Source organism: Danio rerio, chromosome 8 (genome assembly GCF_049306965.1).
Source record: "Danio rerio strain Tuebingen ecotype United States chromosome 8, GRCz12tu, whole genome shotgun sequence".
NCBI lineage: Eukaryota > Metazoa > Chordata > Actinopteri > Cypriniformes > Danionidae > Danio > Danio rerio.
This window is the reverse complement of record NC_133183.1, coordinates 36219063-36241370: the sequence shown is the minus strand read 5'-3', so window position 1 is coordinate 36241370 and position 22308 is coordinate 36219063. Positions and strand designations below refer to the sequence as shown.

Sequence of the window (22308 nt, the reverse complement as noted above, 5' to 3'; positions counted from 1 at the left end):
AAAAAAACATTAAACATTAAACTGTTTAGTTTCGACTCTTATGAAAATAATATAGCAAAAATAGTAACCAATGATGAGCTATGATTAATTGTGGTTAACTTACCATGATTTCAGTACAGTAACAGTTTGTTTTCCGTTTAATTTTTTTAGCAAAACCATGATTAATTTAAAAGGGTTAAGTGAGTAAGTGAAGTATACACTCACACAAACAAAACAACAATTAATAAAGTAATAGTAAAAATTCCTTTTAAAATTTATGCAAAATCAATTCTAACTGACAATAAAAAATAATTTTTGAAGTAAAACAAAATGCACAAACATGCCAGACACACATTTGATATCTGCAAGAATAAACAAGCTTTCCTAATGTTAACTGCAGGGCACAATATAATGTCACATGGGAAAAAAACAAGTCAAATTTATATGAAACGTGCATCAAAATGTGTCCATGAGGTTTGTTGTTGATTTTGCGGTAGGTCTGATCCAGGTGGGCGTCCGTCTTTGAGTATGTAAATGCGCTGGTACATTTGATGTGATATTATCATAATGGCCCCTGCAGGAAAGTCTGCATCTCCATCATCTCACGTGCCACACAGATGATGGAGACCCTGGTGAACTAATATACATATTAAAATAGATGTACATATAAATTATATGGGGGTGTTTTATATTCGGATGAATGATGACGCAGAGCTAATGCAATGCCGTTATGAATGAAAGGCAGATGTTGGGCTGGAATATCACACGTGCATGTAGCATGGAGAGGGAAAAAAGGCATCAATTATAGGTTGTGCATACATTTAAAGCCAGAGTCATGGCCGTGGCCAGCTAATATGTCTCATATACTGTTTAAATGGCCTTTTATTTGCAAGGTAAGGAGCCTGCTTTCATTTATATAATTAAGCAATGAATCTAAATGCTGCTGAATTATTAAAATGAAGATGATTAAAATAATCGAAACAAAGATATAATTTTTTTAGAAGAACACACACACACACACACACACACACACACACACACACACACACACACACACACACACACATATATATATATATATATATATATATATATATATATATATATATATATATTTAATATAATTAATTAAGATAATACCTATAATTAATAAATAAATATTAACTTAAAATAATCATAACCTACACAATCAAATAACTGTATGCATAATCCTGTGTTAATTTAAAATAAAATAATAAAAGAAAATATATAATCAAAAGTTGAGTCTAAAATCTGATTTTATGCATAATTTATGATCATTGTATTTATAGTAATTAATAATTATGCATATATAAATTGCTTACAAAAGTGCTATAGAAAAGTAATGAAATATGAATATTATTATAATTATAATATAATATTAAGAAATGTATGCACAATAAATTATGTTTCAAATACATATTAATATAGTTTTAAATACCTTTTCGAAATAAAATTTGAATTTTTAACATATATATATATATATATATATATATATATATATATATATATATATATATATAAAGAAAAACATACTATATTAAATATTATATAAAAATATACACAATACATTGTATTATAGGTCTGATTAGATCATTATATTATACATCTATATATCTGTGTGTCTAACAATTAAGAAATTAATATATACAGTAACAATATATTAGTTTTAGTAAATTTGAATAATTTTAAACCTAAAATGCAATTTACACAGTAAGCTGTACAATTTAGATTTAGTCAAGCAACAATATGAATGTAAATGACTTAATGTTACAGCAGAATATTTCTTGCTAAAAAATGCTTGAAGCAATTTAACAAAATTCACAACATCATCAAAGACAGCTGTCGGAGTAACACGGCCTGGATTGAAATCTGCTCTGGAATGAACTTTAGTAAGATCTTGTATACACCTCAGGCTGCAAATGGCGATCATTACAAAACCCCTCGACTCCCCCCGACCCTCTGCCACAATCCATTGCCCCTGCAGCCTCCTGTCTGCAGATCATTACAGCTCTGATTATTAGTGACAACAGCGAACGCCCATCACTCAGCCCGCGTGCCATATTGGCAGATGAACAGTACCCTCCGCTCCACACAAATCTAGCTGAGAGGCCTGGCTGATGATGAGTTCCTTCACTGGGACGGCTTGTTGACTTTGAAAGGGGTCAGTGCAAGTGCACTGTCCAAACTAACTCACAAAAACTACTAAAACATACCATGCCTTTGTTAGATGCAACATTTAAACAATTATTTTAGAGTGTTTATTAAAAAAGTGCATTATGTAACATGTTATGTTTAAATATATTTTATTAAATGATAAATTCAAATGTAATTTTAAAGAGTGCACTTGTCAGGTTTTTGAAGTTTTTTGAAGGTTTTTATTTTTTTTAGTTTACACAAAAGTTTTTTTTTCATATTCACAAATCATATAATATAATATAATATAATATAATATAATATAATATAATATAATATAATATAATATAATATAATATAATATAATATAAGATAATATAGCTCATTTGACAGATTTTGGAAGTAAAAATAAATTTCTTAATTTGTAAAATTGGTAACTGACCTTTTGTTAGATTTGTGGTTGTTTATTGAAGCAATATGACTTTGCTAAAAGAATTTGGTTGGTTTATTTTAAATTTTTTTTGTAGCAATCGTTTGATAGCAGAATTTGTGGTAGAAAAATGACATTACTCATGATGCTATGCAGAAACTTCCACCAATCAGAGTAGCAGGAAGCAAAGAGCTCATAAGCTTTTATTGACGTTATCCATCCGTTTATATATATATATATATATATATATATATATATATATATATATATATATATATATATATATATATATATATATATATATATATAATTTTTTTTAATAATCGCTAAAACTGTTAAAGTAATCTTTACAATTATTTTTAGCAAAATAAGAAAAAATCATTACTCTTGTATGGTAGAATATGCATCTCAAAGTAAAATATTAATAATTAAAACTTTTTTTTACAAAATCATATTCATTATTCCATAGTTTTCATAGTACTTCCATAGTTTAACTGAAATTAAGCGAAAAAAAAAATCATAACAAGTATTCAAGGTATGAACAAATAGATATTTAATTGAATAATCTGTATTTTCGACAGATTTTTGACAGCAAACATTTAACTTAACGCAAAAAAAAATCTATATACACATATATGTTCAAACGGTTTGTGTTCAAATGGATTTCATAAGGCCTTAATTACTCGTAATGCTCTACATAAAAAAAGAAAATAATTAATATAATAATTTTTCTTGTTAAACAAAATTAAACATCGCACTTAACATTGCCTTGGTTTTCGAATTTGGTTTACATTTTCATTTTCATTTTACTTCACAGAATAAGTAGCTTATATAAAGTGGGTGTAAACCAAAATACAATGTGATTATTTTATTATATAGATTTTTTTTTCCCAACAATAACAATTAATCATAGTATAATGCGTACCCTGTAAATGTAAAATGTTACCTATTACTCAGCACTATGATAATATCCTGGCAGTTCATTTACTTTTTCATTTATTAACCTACAGTAAAATCCTCAAAGCAAGGTAATAGTGTGTGAGAGAGAGAGAGAGAGAGAGAGAGAGAGAAAGAGAGAGAGAGAGAGAGAGAAAAACTTCAGTAAATTTGCATAAAGCAACAGTAATAAAGAATTTACCCATGCTAATCCAAGCGGGCAGCGTTATAGAAAAAAAGAAGCTTAATAATAATTATTTATTCATGCAACACGGTCCCCACTGAACGTGGTCATTTTTTAACGTATGTGTTTATTCTTTTTTAATAATGCTGGCGAAACAAAATAGTCTCCCCTTTGCCACTGGCCCGTAAATAATGATAAATCAAATGTTTCATCTCACCGGAACGCCAAATAAGCAAATAATGCAATTTTATCAATTAGGCTTTTGTCTTAATTGTTGACTTCACTTAGTGTGCGAGCGGCAGCAAGGCAGAGCGCTGTGCCATTTTTCAATTAAAAGGTCCAGATGTTTTCGGAGGCATCAGTAGGCACCAGCAGTTATGAGAAATGCTTCATCTGCATTGTAATAATCACTACAATATCAGCTCCGGGCAGCATTTACATACTCATGTTTTATTCCGGCCCTCTTTTCTAATGTAGCGCTTAATTATAGTCAGCATCCCACAATGGCAGGCCTCTGGAGCACCCAAATTTATTTACTCTGTAATGTGGAGAGGCATCGCTCTCTTTCCACTGAGAAGCTGTAATGTGCCGCTCTCGCAGTGGTAGATAACGGCAGACAATGAATAGATGGAGTTAATGACAAACAAAAAACATACTGTATGACATGGTGCCAGTTTCACTGTAGAGAGGAATCAAGACTTTGGGGGAGAGAAAGTGAAAGGTTTTTTGCAGTTAAATCCATCATTTAACACGACTAAACAGGCCATGTTAGACAAGTAATCATTTTACAGTTTAATTTCATAATTTTTATTTTGTACTATGCCCCCCAGTATTTCGATGTTCTTATTTTATACTGTTACGGATATATAAGGACTTTAACAGTGTTTACCAGCAGTATATTGTAGTTCACAAGCTGTATGTGCAATTAAGGGCTGCTTCATTGCTAACAAAGTATATGATATTTGTAGATTTTAATAACATTGTTGATTATGACATGACTTTGAATGATCACAATGAACTCGAATGACAGATTCAGTTACAATTGCATGGAATTTTGATGTAATGTTGAAATTTTTCAAAAAAAAAAGAAAAAGAAATATTGTTTAAAATTACGAAAACCTCATGCATTGTACAACATGCATTTGTGTGTGTGTGTGTACACCTTTTATTCTTTGTGAGGGTCTTTATTTGGTCTCTATGAGGAAAACGGCTCATACATCACACAGAGTGAAGTATTCTGTAAATGTAAAAATGTAGATTGTTTCCTGTGATGTTTGGGTTTGGGGGTAGGGAATGAGTAAAGGCATATAGTGTTTGTACAGTATAAAAATCATTGTGTCAATGAAAAGTCCCTAAAAGATAGCTGCATGTGTGTGTGTGTGTGTGTTAAAAATACGTCTTTAGATTAATTGAATTTATAGACAAGTTCTAAATGCTTTATAAAAACAATTATGAGGGAGATAGAGGCAGTAAAATAGGATAAAAAAAAAAAAAAAAAGAGTTGGAGCCCAACTCTTAAATATAAAAGTGCAATCATGGTCCTATAAAAGCACTGTTTTTGGATCATAAAACATATATATATTCAATAAAAATGAGCTTTTTCTGGAATCCAAATGTCTAAATAATGCTAAAGGTTGTATCTAATAATGCAGATAAAGAACCTGTATTTTTAAAAGAGTAAGTCCAACAAACGATTAAGTTTGACAGTGAAGTGAACACTGGATAAAATCTAAATGTTTACATTTTCAAAACTTGCTATCCGTTTCATTTGTGAATCTGTCAATCTGATTCTTAACAGCAAAAGGACCATACATACAATATTAGTATATATTATTGTAGCGAGGCAGAGGGAAAACAGCGACACAGTTGGATTCGTTTACAGACAAGTCCCCGGAGGGTGCTTTATTTACAAAGTGTAAGTGGTGTAAAAGGTGCTCTTCTTCAGGGTGAGGTGCTCTGGTGCTCCGGGAAGTAGGTGAAGGACAGTGAGTAGTCGGGTGAAGGATCGTCACGAGCTGGAGTCCGCTAAGGAGAGACAGAGAGACAAGCATTAGCACAGGGAGCACAGGATTATGGTCCAGCTGGGTTGAATTAGCGACCAGGGCGACGTGGCATGTGAGCGCTCGTTACATTATCAAGGAAAATTTTACTTTAGAAATTTACATATTCAGATGAGCATTTATCAATAACTTTGTTTCATTTTGCGATGATAACTAATGCTCCTGATCCCACAACTGGTACTGCCGGCGTGTTGTTGGCACTGGCATGCATAATGTTAGCTGAATGTGGTCCATGCATGGCAATGATAGCACTGCATGCATGATGGCAAACTACATTTGGGGCAGTTGTGGATGGGAGGTGTGTGGCCCAGATCAGTGTAGCGATTGTTCACATTGTTTAGGTAACATTAGACTGGGTTATGGCTCAGTTTTTGGTTTTTGGTCAAAGCGTGATGTTGATATGGTTAACTTATTGCTGAGAATCGGTACCAATGTCAAACCTGTTTTGGCCCAGTTTAGGGCCAGTTAAGGGTAATACATTGGCTGAGATTTGTGCTGGTTATGGCCCACATGTGGCCCTTGTCTTTATTCCAGTTATAGGCCACTTTAGGACTTTCATTCTTTGCTGTACTTGGGATGAGGGAAAAGTTATTGTGTGGCTCGGAGCTGGACCAGAAAACATTTGCTATATATTAATAAACTCAATGCTAAACCTAACGAAATAAGTCTTATTTGAGAATGAATCAGAATAATAATAATAAAAAAACAAGTAAAGTTTTAGTTTGGTATCTTATATTTAAAATACAACCAAATAAAATCATTCATTCATTTATTTATTTTCCTTCGGCTCACACACACACACACACACACACACACACACACAAACATAAACAAACAAACTCGCGCGCACACACACATATACACACACACAAACTTACTCACTTACTACGGCCAATTTACTGTAGTTCATCCAGTTCACCCATAGTGCATGTCTTTGGACTGTGGGGGAAACCAGAGCACCCGGAGGAAACCCAGCGACCATCTTGCTATAAGGCGACAGTGCTAACCACTGAGCCACCATGCCGCCCCAAATAAAATCATGTTGCAGTGCATTATAAAACTCAGATAATGTTGATTTCAAGTAACAAAAATGATATATATTTAAATATATTTTTTAAGGTTTCGATTTAGGTAAAACTATGAGTGAAAGGTACTAAGAACCTATACTTAATGATAATAGCAATAACCTTTAATGACCCTGATTTAACTAAAAAAAAAAAAAAAAAAAAAAAAAAAAAAATATATATATATATATATATATATATATATATATATATATATATATATATACATTTTTTTCTAGGTTAAGAATTCCTTTAACTCTACCTTCATGTTCTTGAGTACTTTGCTCTTCCAGTTGTGAAGGGCAGATCATATTCCACCCTCCATCTCTCTCTGTGTGTTCATTAGAGAGAAAAAAGTGAATGAGCAAAGGAGGAACATAACAACTGGGCAAGATGCATTCATGCTCAGATAGAGAGAGCTATTCCCTCTGTGTGTGTGTGTGTGTGTGTGTGTGTGTGTGTGTGTGTGTGTGTGTGTGTGTGTGCGTGCGTGTGCGTGCATGCAAGCTAGAGTAAGAAAGAGAGAGTTGTAATCCACTTTCTGTTCTCGCTGCAGAAGGCAATCAAATGTGCTGCTCATGTGTAAAGACACTTATCTGCTCGGGGAGTATTTCAACATCATATTTCCACAGGAAGTGAGTATCAGCCTTGACAGGCGATTGCCTCTGTTCTCTCATACGTCTCTATAGACAGCACCTCAGAAGGAGACAAAACAGAGCGAGCCAGAACAGACGGAAGGGGGAAAAAGAGTGACATTTTCTCAAAGAAAGGCCTTTTACGACAATCATATAAAAGTTATCGATATCTTCGTGAGGCGCAGTCGTCACGGAGGTGATCGCCCGGTGATAAAGATGGAAATTTTAATCAGGCGGGCTCATCTTCCCCATGTGCGGCACCCTACTTCAGCAGCTCGCTCAAGGCGCTTTTTATCATTTCTTTGTAAAACGATTTCTCTTCATCATTTTCAGAGCAGGTAATATACCCCTTGCTACTGCTTGGAGCTAGACAGACTTAATGTGTTCTTAAATTCACAAACAAATAGCTTATTTTGTGATTGTTTTTCTGCGTTCGTCTTGTTCCGTTCAGCAGGTGCGCTACATCTGCATTTTTTGTGGATCTGTTTACACCTGGTTGTAAAGGGGGATAGTTAATCCCCTGAAGTATACTCTACATTTTCTCACTCTTCAGTGGATTTAGACCCTAATGGTTTACTTTAATATAGACCTCCATTGTATCTTGAGTGGTGGAACGGTGGTTCAGTGGTTAGCACTGTTGCCTCACAGCAGTGGTTCTCAATTCCGGACATCGAGCCCGCCTGCCTTGCACATTTTGTATGTCTTTTTATTTAAAACACGAGGTGAAGTTTATGGATCTCTCTGAGCTGATGATCTGAATATGGTGTCCTAAGTGTGGAAGACATATGAAATGTGCAGGGCAGGGGGTCCCAAGAACCGGAATTAAGAACCACAACCTCACAGCAAGACAGTTGCTGGTACAGTTACTCTCTGGGCCAGTTGGCATTTCTTTGTGGAGTTAGCAGTGCTCCCCATGTTGGTGTGGGTTTTCTCTGGTTCCTCCTGTACAGTCCAAAGACATGCACTATAGTTAAAGTAAGGAGTAAACAAAACAGGCCTTAGCGTGTGTGAATGTGAGAGTGTATGGTTGTTTCCCAGTACTATATTCTGGCCAATCACTGCGTAAAGAAATATGCTCTAATAGTTGGTGGTTCATTCCGCTGCGGCGACCCCTGATAAATAAGGGACTAAGCTGTAGGAAAATAAATGAATGAATGTATCTTGTGTTCCAACGATTAATGTCAATGACAACCAGTTTTCAACATTCTTCTAAATTTTCATAAATCTTTTGAACAGAAGACACGTAAGGCACATTCAGGATAACTATAAGCATGACTATAAAGATAACGATGTTATAAAGATGTGTGAGAGTTCTGACCACAACTATAACAGTGAAGATGTAAGGAAACAATATCATTAGGATCACTTTTTCCCCTATAATAAACAATAAAACACTGAGAGGCAGTTAGACTCATTGATGTAAGATGGCTATTTAAATATGACTGTACTGTAGACTGAGTACTGTTTGTAGTAGGAAAGGACTAAAATGTTAGGAAAAGCTGTACATTTCAAGCCATCCGTCTGCAATCAATGGGAAGTGCAGTTATAATAGCTAATAAATATGTGGGAGAGCGTTGCTATTAAGTGATTATGTTGTATTACATTGTAAAAATTGCTGGGTTCCACACAACTCCTTCATGTTGTTAAGTTAACTTAATTGTTTTTACAAATTTAAGTGGATTGAACATAAAACTATTAAGTTGTCCCCCAAAAACCTCAATAATTGTATTGATTCAGCTCATTTAAAATAATTAGCTTAAACAGCAAAAATATTTTTGAACAATACAGTCTTAAAGTTAAATCAAAAATATTAGACAAAATACTTGCACGTTAAGTGATTTAAAAATACATTACAACAGAATTAGTTACAAAGTAATTATATAAAATGTGAAATTATGAAAACATATCATCTTAGATGTAGCCAGCTTAAATGCAAAATTAAGTTACGTGACAGAGAGAGAGAGGGAGAGAGACAAAGACAGAGAGCAGGACCCAAAGTGAGAGCCAGAGAAGAAAAAGCCAGAGCAAAAGTTACAATCTAGTTTTGTCTCTTCCCTTGACCATGTGATCAAAGAACATATACTTAGACATTAAAACTGACTAGTCATGGGACGATAATCGTTTTCAAGATATACTGCAGTTTGGAAAAGTCAAGGGTTTCAAAATGTCAACATTTTCTGCTATACCAATCCTACGGTATGTGTAAGATTTTTTATTTACATTGTTATTTCTTTATTTATTTTTTTGTTTTTTTTTGGACATAAGTATCTTCAGCAGAAATCTCCAAAGATGTCATTTTAGATTGTAAAGAAATCTGTGTTTTCTGTGATAAAGAAACTAATAAAGAGATAATTAGTTATTTTAATTATTCAGCCTGACATGTTTTTGGTGAAAAATCTTGCTTTTATCTGCTAACAAACAAACAAACAAACAAACAAACAAACAAACAAACAAACAAACAAACAAACAAACAAACAAACAAACAAACAAACAGTAATCATTGCAAAATTATCAATCAAATAATCAGTCGGTTGATTTCTAATTTCCTGTATGTTTGTTGCTAACCGTGTTTTCACTACTGTTTTTAATATAATGGTCATTCAGTACTAGGGTTGTAACAATATACCGGTATGACGGTTTACCACGATTTGAACGTGCACGATTATCATACCATGAACAATTGCATATCAACGGTTTTAACCCTTAAAGACCGAGACAGCCGCCCTCGGCTAAAAATAAGTATTGCTCTTAAATGTTTAATAACTTTTGATCCGCTGATCCGATTCATACAATTCAAAGATTGGCATAAAGAAGAGAATTCAGCTTTCCAGTGATGTATCACATAACATTCGCGGACTTTCAGAGGCTCCGGAATCAGTGCGGATACGTCATCAACATTTGTCAACGCTGATTTGACAAAGAAACGCTCGTCACTGTGTCTCCGGACAAATCAGACATGATACATTGATGCATTGTCCCTCCTCCATGCCCAGATTGGTTCAAACTCGCTATATCACAACCAATAAGCATAGGTTTCGCTTTTATTTTGTGGACCAAGCTTTTTGAACAACACGGAATGAGAGAAAGGCATACATTTATGCGCGGCTAAATAAAACGTAAAAAAAAAAGTTTTGCATGAAATAATTCTCATACTAAGTACTTTTGCATGCACAGCAGCACAGAAACATGACAAAACAGTGACACAGCAAAGACGAACTGCTGCTCTTGCTGTTTTCAAAAGACGCAAATGAAGATGCAGCTGTTTGTCTGCATTGCATACAACCACATCCATATCCATGCTGGCACATAAAACCTAAGGATGTTCCATATTGAATCTAGTTTCGTTATGTAACTATTTATAGTTTAGTAAATATTTATATCTATTTTTTACTGAGGATTTGCACCATGTTTATTTGGACTTTATTTGGACTTTGACACATTATTTATTATTTTCTTATTTTTTATTTGTTCATTGTAAGTGGTGTTGTTTATAGTAACTAAAAATATATTATTTGGAAAAAGTCAAATTTGCTTCACTGTTCTATTATTTTGTAACATTTGTAACATACCGTATACCGCAAAACCGTCAAACCGTGGTATTGTTTTAGACGATTATCATACCGTGAAAAATTCATACCGTTACAACCCTATTCAGTACACTTCACACTCGAAGCAATGAATAAATCAAATTTAATGTATATCAATAAATAATCAATCAATAAATATTAGAGGTTATAATGCAACAAAATCAATACAATAAATGACCTAGCTTGTGGAGTGTAATGCTGCAACATTTTAAAATGGTAAAAAAGTTAAATGCTGTCTTAGTTTGTTTGTTTCTGTTTCTTTTTGACTGTCTATCTGTCTCTATTTGTTTCTTTGTTTGTTTCTTTCTTTCTTTCTTTCTTTCTTTCTTTCTTTCTTTCTTTCTTTCTTTCTTTCTTTCTTTCTTTCTTTCTTTCTTTCTTTCTTTCTTTCTTTCTTTCTTTCTGTCTTTCTTTCTTTCTTTCATTCTTTCATTTTTTGGGCTGAAAACCCCATTTTTAGATCCTTCTTTACATACTGTATCTAACATAAAATTAGCAGCAGCTTTCATTTACAGTATGATCTTGCAGCCAGAAAAAAAAAAAAAAAAACATGCACTAAACACCACAGATCTGTGTTAGAATCAAGACTGTTATAAGAGAATATTGTCAATTTATTCTTGATTAGCTCACTTCAACATTTCCATAATGATTAAGAGTTAGGTAGTGTAAGTAGGTGACCTTTTGTGGCTGTTTGAGTATATATGACCACATGTGAGTTTACACTACTAGAGGAATACAGTCAAATATTATTTAATTACATGTGGAAGTGGTGAAAAGTTGATGAGCTTTAAACATGTCCGACTTGTGACTTCTTGATTGATAGAAGCACATCTTAATACCAGGTGTAAACATGGCCTTGGGGCTGCATTTGACAAAGATGTTTTCATTTGCTCCGCTCCTGTTCCATTCTTCAGTCTCCTCCAAATCAGGTAAATGCACAGTTGGAGTATTACTAGCATGGCGCGAAGAGAAAAGTGTGTCAATTTCAATACCACCCAGATAAAACAAGCTCAGCTCGGCTTCCCACCAAGCAAAGAGAGATGCTAATCAAATTCACACAGTCTGAATTTTTTATAGCTTTAAAGGATTGTCAAGGCTAATGGCGCCTCCTCCGCTGAACGTCGTCTGGCAGTAAATCAGCGCACGCGGGCCTCTTCCCCAAAAACAATGACTAATACCGCACTCTGTCTCTCCAAACGCCGGACCGGTGTGAAAAATCTGGGCGAAGTGGCCCTCCTGACACTGATGCATCGCAGACGCAGCCACAGCTGCATTCATCATGTCCTATGCTAAATTAATCTTGATAGGCTGGAAACCAAATTACATTAGTCCTCTGTTTCACACACTGCTCTCGCGAAGGGAGCTGAGCAAATATTTATGGTTAATTACGGTTTTTAAGATAATTAGAGACAGGTTGTGTGACGTTGAACATGGCAAACAGAGGTAAAAACTTATTGGTCAAGTTGGGAGAGATGAAACTTAATGATTTTGTGGATGGAAGTCTGATAAAGTCTTAAAAAAAACATTTTAGAAATGTCTTGATTTGTGAAAAAAAATCTATTATTATTATTATTTAGGGCTAACCAGTGGCGGAGTGGGTAGCACGTTCACCTCACAGCACAAAGGTCACTGGTTTGAGTCTCAGCTGGGTCAGTTGGTGTTTCTATGTGGAGTTTGCATGTTCTCCCCGTGTTCGCGTGGGTTTCCTCCGGGTGCAAAGACATGTGGTATAGGTGAATTTAGTAAGCTGTACGTGTGTGAATGAGCATGTATGTTATTTTCCCAGAGGTGGGTTGCTGAAAGGGCATCTGCTGCATAAAACATATGCTGGATAAGTTGGCGGTTCATTCCGCTGTGGTGACCCCAGTTTAATAAAGGAACTAAGACGAAGGAAAATGAATGAATGGATATTGACTGGTCAATATTGACTGGACTACACTGGTCTCACGGTTCGGTTATGATTATCATGCGAACAATTCGGTTCAATGCGATATCTTGGTGCATCACGGTGCATTAACAATGCTTTTCATATATAATTGCATAGGAGATACATGATGTCAGTACGTAATAACCAGCTTGATCTCACAAGGAAACGTAATTATTTTACATTTGTCAGTTTAGTGGCTAATTCGTACCAATTCGTACGAGTTCAGTCGTACGAAAATGTAAAATTTTAAAAAGGAGACATGGCACCTAACCCTGCCCCTAAAGCCAACTGCATTGGGTGATGAGCAAATCGTACTAAATTGTACAAATTAGATTGTACGAATTTATACAGATTAGCCACTAAATCAAAAAGTTACGAATTGCCGTGAGATAGCGTTGTAAAAACCGGTTATGATCTATTACTGCACTGATATCGAATTGTCCCCATATGCATCGCGATGCACCGATAAAACAATTAATTTTGAAACCCCTGGTTAAAGGTATAGCTCACTCTAAAAATGAACACTGACTTACTAGGAACTCACCCAAGGGACTAAGCCGAAAAGAAAATGAATGAATAAATTATTATTATTTATTTTTTTAAATTTTTTAATTCAAAGTGACACTAGCTAAGAAATACGAAAAATAAATAAATAAAGGACAAAGATAAAAGTAGGTTTTGACCAGGCTTATGTTTAAAAACTTGAAGATACTGTGTAGTTATGTAAAAAAATTAAATACTGGCAACAGTATGTATTAGTGAAAGGTCTGAACCTGTGTAAATTTCAAATTTTGGTCAACATCCCGTTTTGTTGTAAGCATCAAATTAAGTGAATTTATATGCATTTTTGTTTGTGGAAATAAAATGTCATAAGTGGAAAATTTGTAAAAAAAAAAACATAACAATACAAAAACAAATAATGTAATTTGATATGTAATAATAATAATATAATAAAAATGATAATAATAAAAAAAATTATTAAAAACAGCTTGAAGAATGGTGACAATTAATGAGTATTTTGGAGGTATTCGCACTATGAAATGATTCTTGTTTACGAGGTTTGTCATTTAATCTTTGACCCATAGTAATGGTCAACGTTGGGGAAAGTTACTTTAGAAAGTAATGCATTACAATTTTGAGTTACTCCCCAAAAATAACTAGTTGCATTACTTACTTTTAAAGTAAGTAATACATTATGTCACTTTTGAGTTACAATTTATTACCTGGCTGAGGCTTTGATCTCTTTCAGAACTTTTTACAGCTATATATGCCGGATATACAGATTATTGAAATTTTAAAGCAGTGTTACAGTGCTACTTTTGTACTATTTGTCTTAAGTAAAATGTGACTACTTTAATTTTAATTAAGCAGTTTTTTAAAGCTTATTAATTATTTACATTTTCAAAAAAGTAACTCAAATATTGTTTCTTATATTTTTACATAATGGGTTACTTAGAAAAGAAATATTAGATAACTCATGTTACTTGTAATGTGTTACTCCTTGCACTGGTAATGGTTGTGTAAATGTTTTCATATTGTAATATTGTTGTAACATTTTTAATTTATTACAGAACACTCGCACACAAAACAAATCAGAATGAGAAGGAGAAAACAAGATTTATAACAAGTATGCGTATGCACACAAGGAATTCATCTTAGTGAAGTTTCCAGCGCACATAAATAAATAGAACAACAATTTAAAGTTACCCACTGTTTTAAATAACCAAAAATAAATCCGTTTGAAATATGCAAACATGAGCTCTCAACACGCGCATAACTCAAATTATTCATCTCACAAATGAACTTGTTTCTTCTGAACTAATTAATACATGTCGCAGGAGAAGGATCAGACAGAGAGCTTTTGTTCACTTCTTGTATAATCATTAATTCATATTTACACGTATAAGTCTTGCAGAACAGAACAGCAGCACAAAAACAAACACACACACACACAACAGTGAGTTGTCCTAATAGGTAAAAAGAACCGTTTGCAAGCTTTTGCTAGTGTTGACACTTCATTCGTATCATCAGGAACCCTCTTCCCCAAAAAAAAAAAGTTGGGAAGTTTGCCAGCTTGGCGAGGTGGCCATATTTTAAAATACATCATCATGTCACTTCTTTAATGTACCATAATCTATTAGGCACATGGCAAACTAACAGGAATCTTTTTAAATGATGGCTTTTTATGGCTTTGTGCAGGTGATTAATTAAATAAAAAGTCAGCGTTGCACAAATCATCCCTTTAATTAGTCGCAGGAACGTCACCGCAACGTTTCGCGGCGGGAGGACGAGGCGGCGGGGGGTGCCAGTCAAAGTGCCACCAAGAGCGAGCGTGAGTGTGTCTGTGTGTGTGTGTGTGAAGCATCTTTCTCCGGGCCTATGGTGGTACCCGGCAGCAATTCCAGGTGCTCGTGTCAGCTGGAATTCAACTCCAGCTGTTTGGAGAAGATTGATTTCATTATGCTCTTCTGCCTCCCTTGTTTTCTCTCTCAGTTTTCTCTGTGTTTTTCTTTAATTGCTTGTCTTGTGAATTGGCGAATGTTAAATCAGAGAATTACCGGTTTTATTTCCTCGTTCTTTTTTTTTGTTTTCCTCCCTTTCTTCCATGCTCAGAACTTTTCATGCTTTGCCAAAACTGCGAGATGCTCAGAATATAAATAAATTGAAACAGCCATTTATTCCCATAATTGTGCTCTGCTTCAAGGCCCACAATTATAAATATACATCATACATCTGAAGCCTAATTAACTTTTGCCAAATTAAAGAGCAAAAATACAGCCTCCAACAATAATGGGCAACATATGAAGAAAAAAATAAAAATCAGCTGTGACATTCTGCTCGATTCACATCCATTATTATATAATGTCACCTTTTTTTCCGGTTTGCGGCGTAATTACTCTGCGAGAAATGTCCCATAAGTCTCCGCTGCTTCGCAGATCACATGAATTGTGTTATCAGGACTCTCCTTTTATTGAATTTACTCAGGTTCCTCTTTTCTGATTAGAGGAATCCATTTCTCTCTCCACTTGGATAGATCTGTCCTCCATCATGGTTAATGTTAACTTCATGTACACACTGAAGAGGGACTGCTGGGATCATCATTCTCATTAATGAAGCTCAGACACCGGTCCCTGTGTCCTCCTCTATACAAAATGCTTCTTCATTTCAGAGTTGCTCTGCTTTATTAAAGCTCATTACCATTTCTCTTTTAATAAGGCCTCTTTAAAGTCATTACCTGCAGTGGGGTTTAAAGAGTACTGCTATTAAAAGGTTACTTAGATGTGAATAATAGCCCTGCGATATACTCAAGTTAATTACTATTGGAAACTGGTTGAGGTTTAATTTAATGCTGACCCGTTCCATTGAAGAATATGGTTGCGCTGACAGAGTTGACAAAAAAAACGAAAGAAGGGGACAATCGTTTATGTGTCCAGGATGCCTATTTGTGTCAGACGATTTTGAGCTGGATTGAATTCATTTTCACAACAAAGAGAAGCGTTGGTGCCAGATGTCTAGATTCTTCTGTCTGCATCCTTCTGGCCAATGGGAATGGTTTTCGAGCTGAGCTGTAGCTGCTGTGGATGTTGTGCAGGGCAGATCCCCTGCTTTAGTATTTAATAATGGTGACCAAAATTTTTACAAGTTAAGTAAATGGTTAAGGCAATTTTCTAGTGCTCACCAATGTTGCAATTACAGAGTTGGCCAATCAAATCAGGGACGAGGCTCAAATTTTCACAGATTTATCACAGTTTTATTAATTTATAAGGCTTTCATACAGAGTTCTAAAATTCCTAAAAGAGATTCCTAAACCTTAAAAAAAATAAATAAATAAATAAAAAACAACAGCAAAACAAAAAAACAAAAAGAGTTTTGAACCTGAGATTTTGTATAGAATCTTATGCATGCAAATGATTATATATTTATGAGCTTATTATTATTAGGCTTACTGTTCTGATTTCTCCTTGTATTGAATTTACACACAATTATATATATATATATATATATATATATATATATATATATATATATATATATATATATATATATTAAGGGTGTCACGATCCTCCAAATCCTCGATTCGATTACATTTTCGATTCTAAAGGCACGATTCGATTCGATTTTCGATTATGAATAATTAATTAATTATTGACCAATTAATTATTTGTAGCCTACCGTTTAAACTACCTGACCTGCATGGTCTTTGTTTTACCCATAAACAAATCATACAGTAAATGAATAAAGGCAAGATACACACATAATTACCACCTGTCAATCACTTTTTCTGCGGGACTCGTGAATAGGCAGTGATCTGTGTCGTTAAAATGGCGTCTGTAAAAAAGACGCACAACCAACAGGAACCAGCCAACATTATCTGAGGTGTTCGCTAAAATGACTAAGTACAAGTGAGTGAAAGATTGAAGCAGTCCTCTGACTGCCTGGACCTGCTGTCTCGAGCGCAAGGCTGTATGTGCGTCTGTGTGGTCACGTGATGTGCATTTTCAGAGGCAGAGAGGAAGGAGGGCTGCTCAGAAATGCTACACGCCACTGTGGATGTCAAATCGTTGTCGTTCAAAAATGCCATTTAAAAACAAAGACAGTGTAAACAGGGCTTGAGTGTGTACTTTTCGCGAGCGGATTTGCAACGGGGGCGGGCGGAGGATCGCGATGCCAGTGTTGTCTATTGGACGAACCGTACGTAACACGTACATAGCAGAGCTTGCAAAACTGTTTTTTTTGTCGACAACATAAACGTTGTCAACATAACTCACTGGAAATCCAAAATGACTTCATTGAAAGAGGAGAGGGTTTAAGTTCTCTCGACACTCTGCAGTTTAACAAGCACTTCAACAAGCCTGTTTTTTTCCCGCTTGGCAAGCCAAGCTGACATGAGGGCGTGGCAGCATCGACGATTCTATTTTTTGATTCGATAATCGAAATTGAGCATAAATTTTGATCGATTTCGATTAAATATCCAAATCGTGACACCCCTAATATATATATATATATATATATATATATATATATATATATATATATATATATACTGTATATCTCACTGGCCACTTTATTAGGTACACCTGTCCCTGATATTTTTTTGGCACACTGAGCATTCTGTCAATGCCACGGCATACCTGAGTATTGTTGCTGACCATGTCCATCCCTTTATGACCACACTGTACCCATCTTCTGATGGCTACTTCCAGCAGGATAACGCTGTATGTATATACATGAATATATATATATATATATGTGTGTGTGTGTGTGTGTGTGTGTGTGTGTGTGTGTGTGTGTGTGTATACACATACACACACACACACACACACACACACACACACACACACACACACACACACACACACACACACACACACACACACACACACACACACACACACACACACACACACACACACACACACACACATAAGTTAATTGATTAAAAAACTAAATTTAAAATGTTGAAATCAATAAATGAAGGTGAAGCTTTATTTCAACACATACCAAATATGAATTTCTGTGTTGTATCTTGATTTTTAATGCCAAACAAGTGCTACATAAAATGAAAGTACCTATTTATTTAACATTTTACAGGTGTTCGTGATAGAAATGACCCACAGTATTAACACTGGCAATGATAATTCTAAACACTCCTGTTAAATACTCTTTCTCTATCAATCATATTACATGCTTGCGTTTAACATGAAAGAAGGAGAACTAAGGATTTTTTTCCTTCTCTCTCCAATCATGTCCTCCTCCTCTGCCTCATTGTCACCAATGAACCAGACATAATCTGACTTCAATTGTTCTCGCCGCTCCAGACTCTTTACTCTGTCTCTGGCTCTGTTGTGAGCGAATAAGTGTGTAACAATCTAAACGGTGAACGAAAAAAAAAGCTTTCATTCCAGCCTATTTTCGACAAGTTTGCGTCACATCAGCATCGATATTGTGTGTCAGTCCAATACCAGGCACAAAAGGAGAAGAGCCGAAATGGGTTTTTTTTAGAGACTCAGATGAATGTTGTGTCCCGGGCTTGGCGTCTCCTCGTACATAAATCTGCAAGGCTGCTTAATTCAATCTGCCTCGTGCATCTGACTTGGCACACCACAATTTGATTACCACAACTGTACTTTTTAACTCCTGTCAGGGAGCAAGTGAGGCTTATGTAAACATCTGCCAGAACACATGGTTGCTTCCGATTAGAGCGGCCTTAAATCAAAACCGCAGCAATGAATCTTTACCTGACACTAATACTTTTAAACTTCATACGCACAATTAAAATGAATTGCGGCTAAAGCATACAGGACAAACCGCATTAACGGGTCATCTCCTATGTATAGGCTTGCTGTGTGTGTATGTGTCTGTGTGTGTGGATGTGGTTTGGGTTTCTTTGCTTGACTGGAAAACAGATAAACATAGGGCTTGCAGACACACATCTATTACTTTGGCATGAGGGTAAATTATACTAAACACGAACATGAAATTTTTGTGTGTGTGGGTCCAAAGTTTGAGAAATGAATTTCTAACATGTTGCAGGAGATTAGTGATGTGGTAATTAAATAAATAAGAATAGTATTTAATACTATTAATTCTATGTTATTTGGGCATGGTGCTGTTGACTACTACAACAAAGAGTTGTTGATATTGATTTTGTTTTTGTTACATTTATTGAATTATTTTAAGTATTATTATTTGGATAATCTGTGGTGACTATATATAAGATATATATAGAGTATAAACAGATAAATTACAATTTTTATTTAATAATAATAATAATAATAATAATAATGTTTTAAATGATATTATTATTATTATTATTATTATTATTATCATTATTATTATTATTATCATTATTATTATTAATGAATATATTGTTATTGTTGTTATTATTGTTACTATTATTGTTATTATTAATGAATTTATTATTGTTATTGTTCTTGTTAATATTCTTGTTATTTTCATTGTTATTATTATTAATGAATATGTTGTTGTTGTTATTATTACTATTATTATTGTAATTATTATTATTATTATTATTAATATTGTTGTTGTTGCATTGTAAAATAAAATTAATGAAGCATAAAATGAAATAAAAATTTTAACACATTGTGTGGTGACTACATTTAATTTATAGCAAATGAGCATAAACTGATGCATTTTACATTGCTGTTGTTGTTTGTAATTATCATCAACATCAACATTTTTTCCCCAATTAAATAATACATGCCATATTAAAGGAACTATTATAAACGCATGCTGTGGGATATGGTTAAGGTTAGTCACAGATTTTAATGATATGGGTATGGTTTGAGGGGTTGGTTAAGGGGTAGATGCACAGTAAAGTCAGCGTCATTATAGATATATTTACAGATTTATATGACATTCTAGTATTTTGAAATAGTAAGCATAATATATCCAACTATTCATTTAAAAATTAACATTTGTAGTTGATGACGTAATATAAATAATAACATTATTAGCAACAATAATAAGAATAAACAATATCAGAAATAATTTATTATTTCTTTGTAGGATTATTATCAGTATTGGTATTATTATTATTATTATTATTAATAATTATAATAACAATAATAATAATGTATTCTTTTTATTTTTAAACTGTTATTACTATTATTATTATTATTGTTAATATTATTAATACTGCTAATAATTTATTATTTATAAGTAAGATTATTATCAGTATTATTTTTATTATTATTAATAATAACAATAATAATAGCAATAATAATAGCTGTATTGTTTTTATTATTAATATTAATAACAATAATAATAATAATAATAATAATAATAATAAATTATAATACTAATGTATGATTAATTTTAATTATTTAGACAGTTGTTATTATTATTATTATTAAATGAATAATACATTATTGTTAAGAACATTATTATTGTTTTCAGCATGCATATTAAAAGGTATGTACTTTCATTAATGAATAACAAGCTTTACATTCTGTTACAAGAAAACATTTATTTCTATTTATTTCATAGTGTGTCGAGAAAGAGAGGGGAGATAAAAAACACAAGTTACTGCTATCCATTTTTAAATAGGATTGAGTATTAAATGAGAAAATGGGTTGGTGAATGTTAGATTAGATGGGGTTTACTCATTAAAGCTGTGGGACTGTTAATGACTTGAGCAGTGCTGCTGAAACGGCACATTCATGAGAGATGAACAGGCAACAGCACTGCATTATGTGCAGCTCACAAACTCCACATTCAAGTTCAAATGCGCCATCTTGGCCTTCTCTGCCTTCACTTTGTGTAAAAATAGCACTAAAAACAACTGTCAGATTTATAGTACGTGTATTGGCAGATTGAGCCTAGAAATTAAACTCAGCGGCTATTACCTTATTGCTCTGTTATCAGCACAGTCGATTCAATGCAAGGAAAGCTCAAGTTAGGAGTGCTGGTGTAGCAAACCACATTCTTTTATTTGTGTTATTTTTGTCCCTTGATTGTATGTAACAAATGTATATTCGCTTTAATATTCACCTCTTAATATTCTCACTTTCAGTGGATTTATGATTTATATTTAGTGTGAAAATGTACGTAAGTATATAAATGTATTTTTTAAATTAGGGGAGACATGTTATATTTAATTATTTATATAACATTTCTTTTAAATTAAGAGGGTCAACAGTAACATACATAATAACACAGAACAAGCATTTTACTTTTTCATATTTTTCTTGAATTTGAAGTTTTTTTGTTTTGTGGTTGTAAAAAATATTGGCATTAGTGCTGCACAACTATATTATTTTAGCATTGATATTGCAATGTGTGCATTCGCAATTGTCACATCGCGACATCTGCAATGTGGTGCTGGGATTATTAATGTTAATCCGCAATGAAGAATGTGCTGTGTTTGCCTTTTATATTACATTTGATTATTCAATAGGGCAGGACAAAATAGGGGATTTGCATGAGGTGGAGCTTCTCATAATGGTAGATTGAACATATATCAATGTTGCAATTCTGAGAAATATACGTGCTGTTAATAAAAAGAATACACCTTATAACTTTTTGAAGCATTTTTCCCCTTTCATCTACAAATATCATGATACTGTGGATGGTTTTCTTGTCATCGCTGATATCGTGATCTATTATCATCGGGGGGCAAAATATCATAATAATATCTTATCATATTGTATTACTGTACCTAAATATCTTTGCTGTTTTCGCTTTGCTATTCTTGCAGTTTCTTTGATTGACTCCTCTACAAGATTATTCCAATCAACGTTATTGATTTTATTCTAAATAGAGCTATTCAAGTCATCTGCCAATATTGAATTCATATCACAGTATAACAAAGCAAATTAAAATATTGCAA

At 33.7% G+C, this 22308-nt stretch overlaps 1 long non-coding RNA gene across 3 annotated transcripts in view; it reads left to right on the top strand.

The window, feature by feature from the left end:
• The window catches only part of LOC141375665 (uncharacterized), a 60927-nt gene that overhangs the window by 335 nt on the left and 38284 nt on the right, over positions 1 to 22308 (top strand). The window lies entirely within an intron of this gene.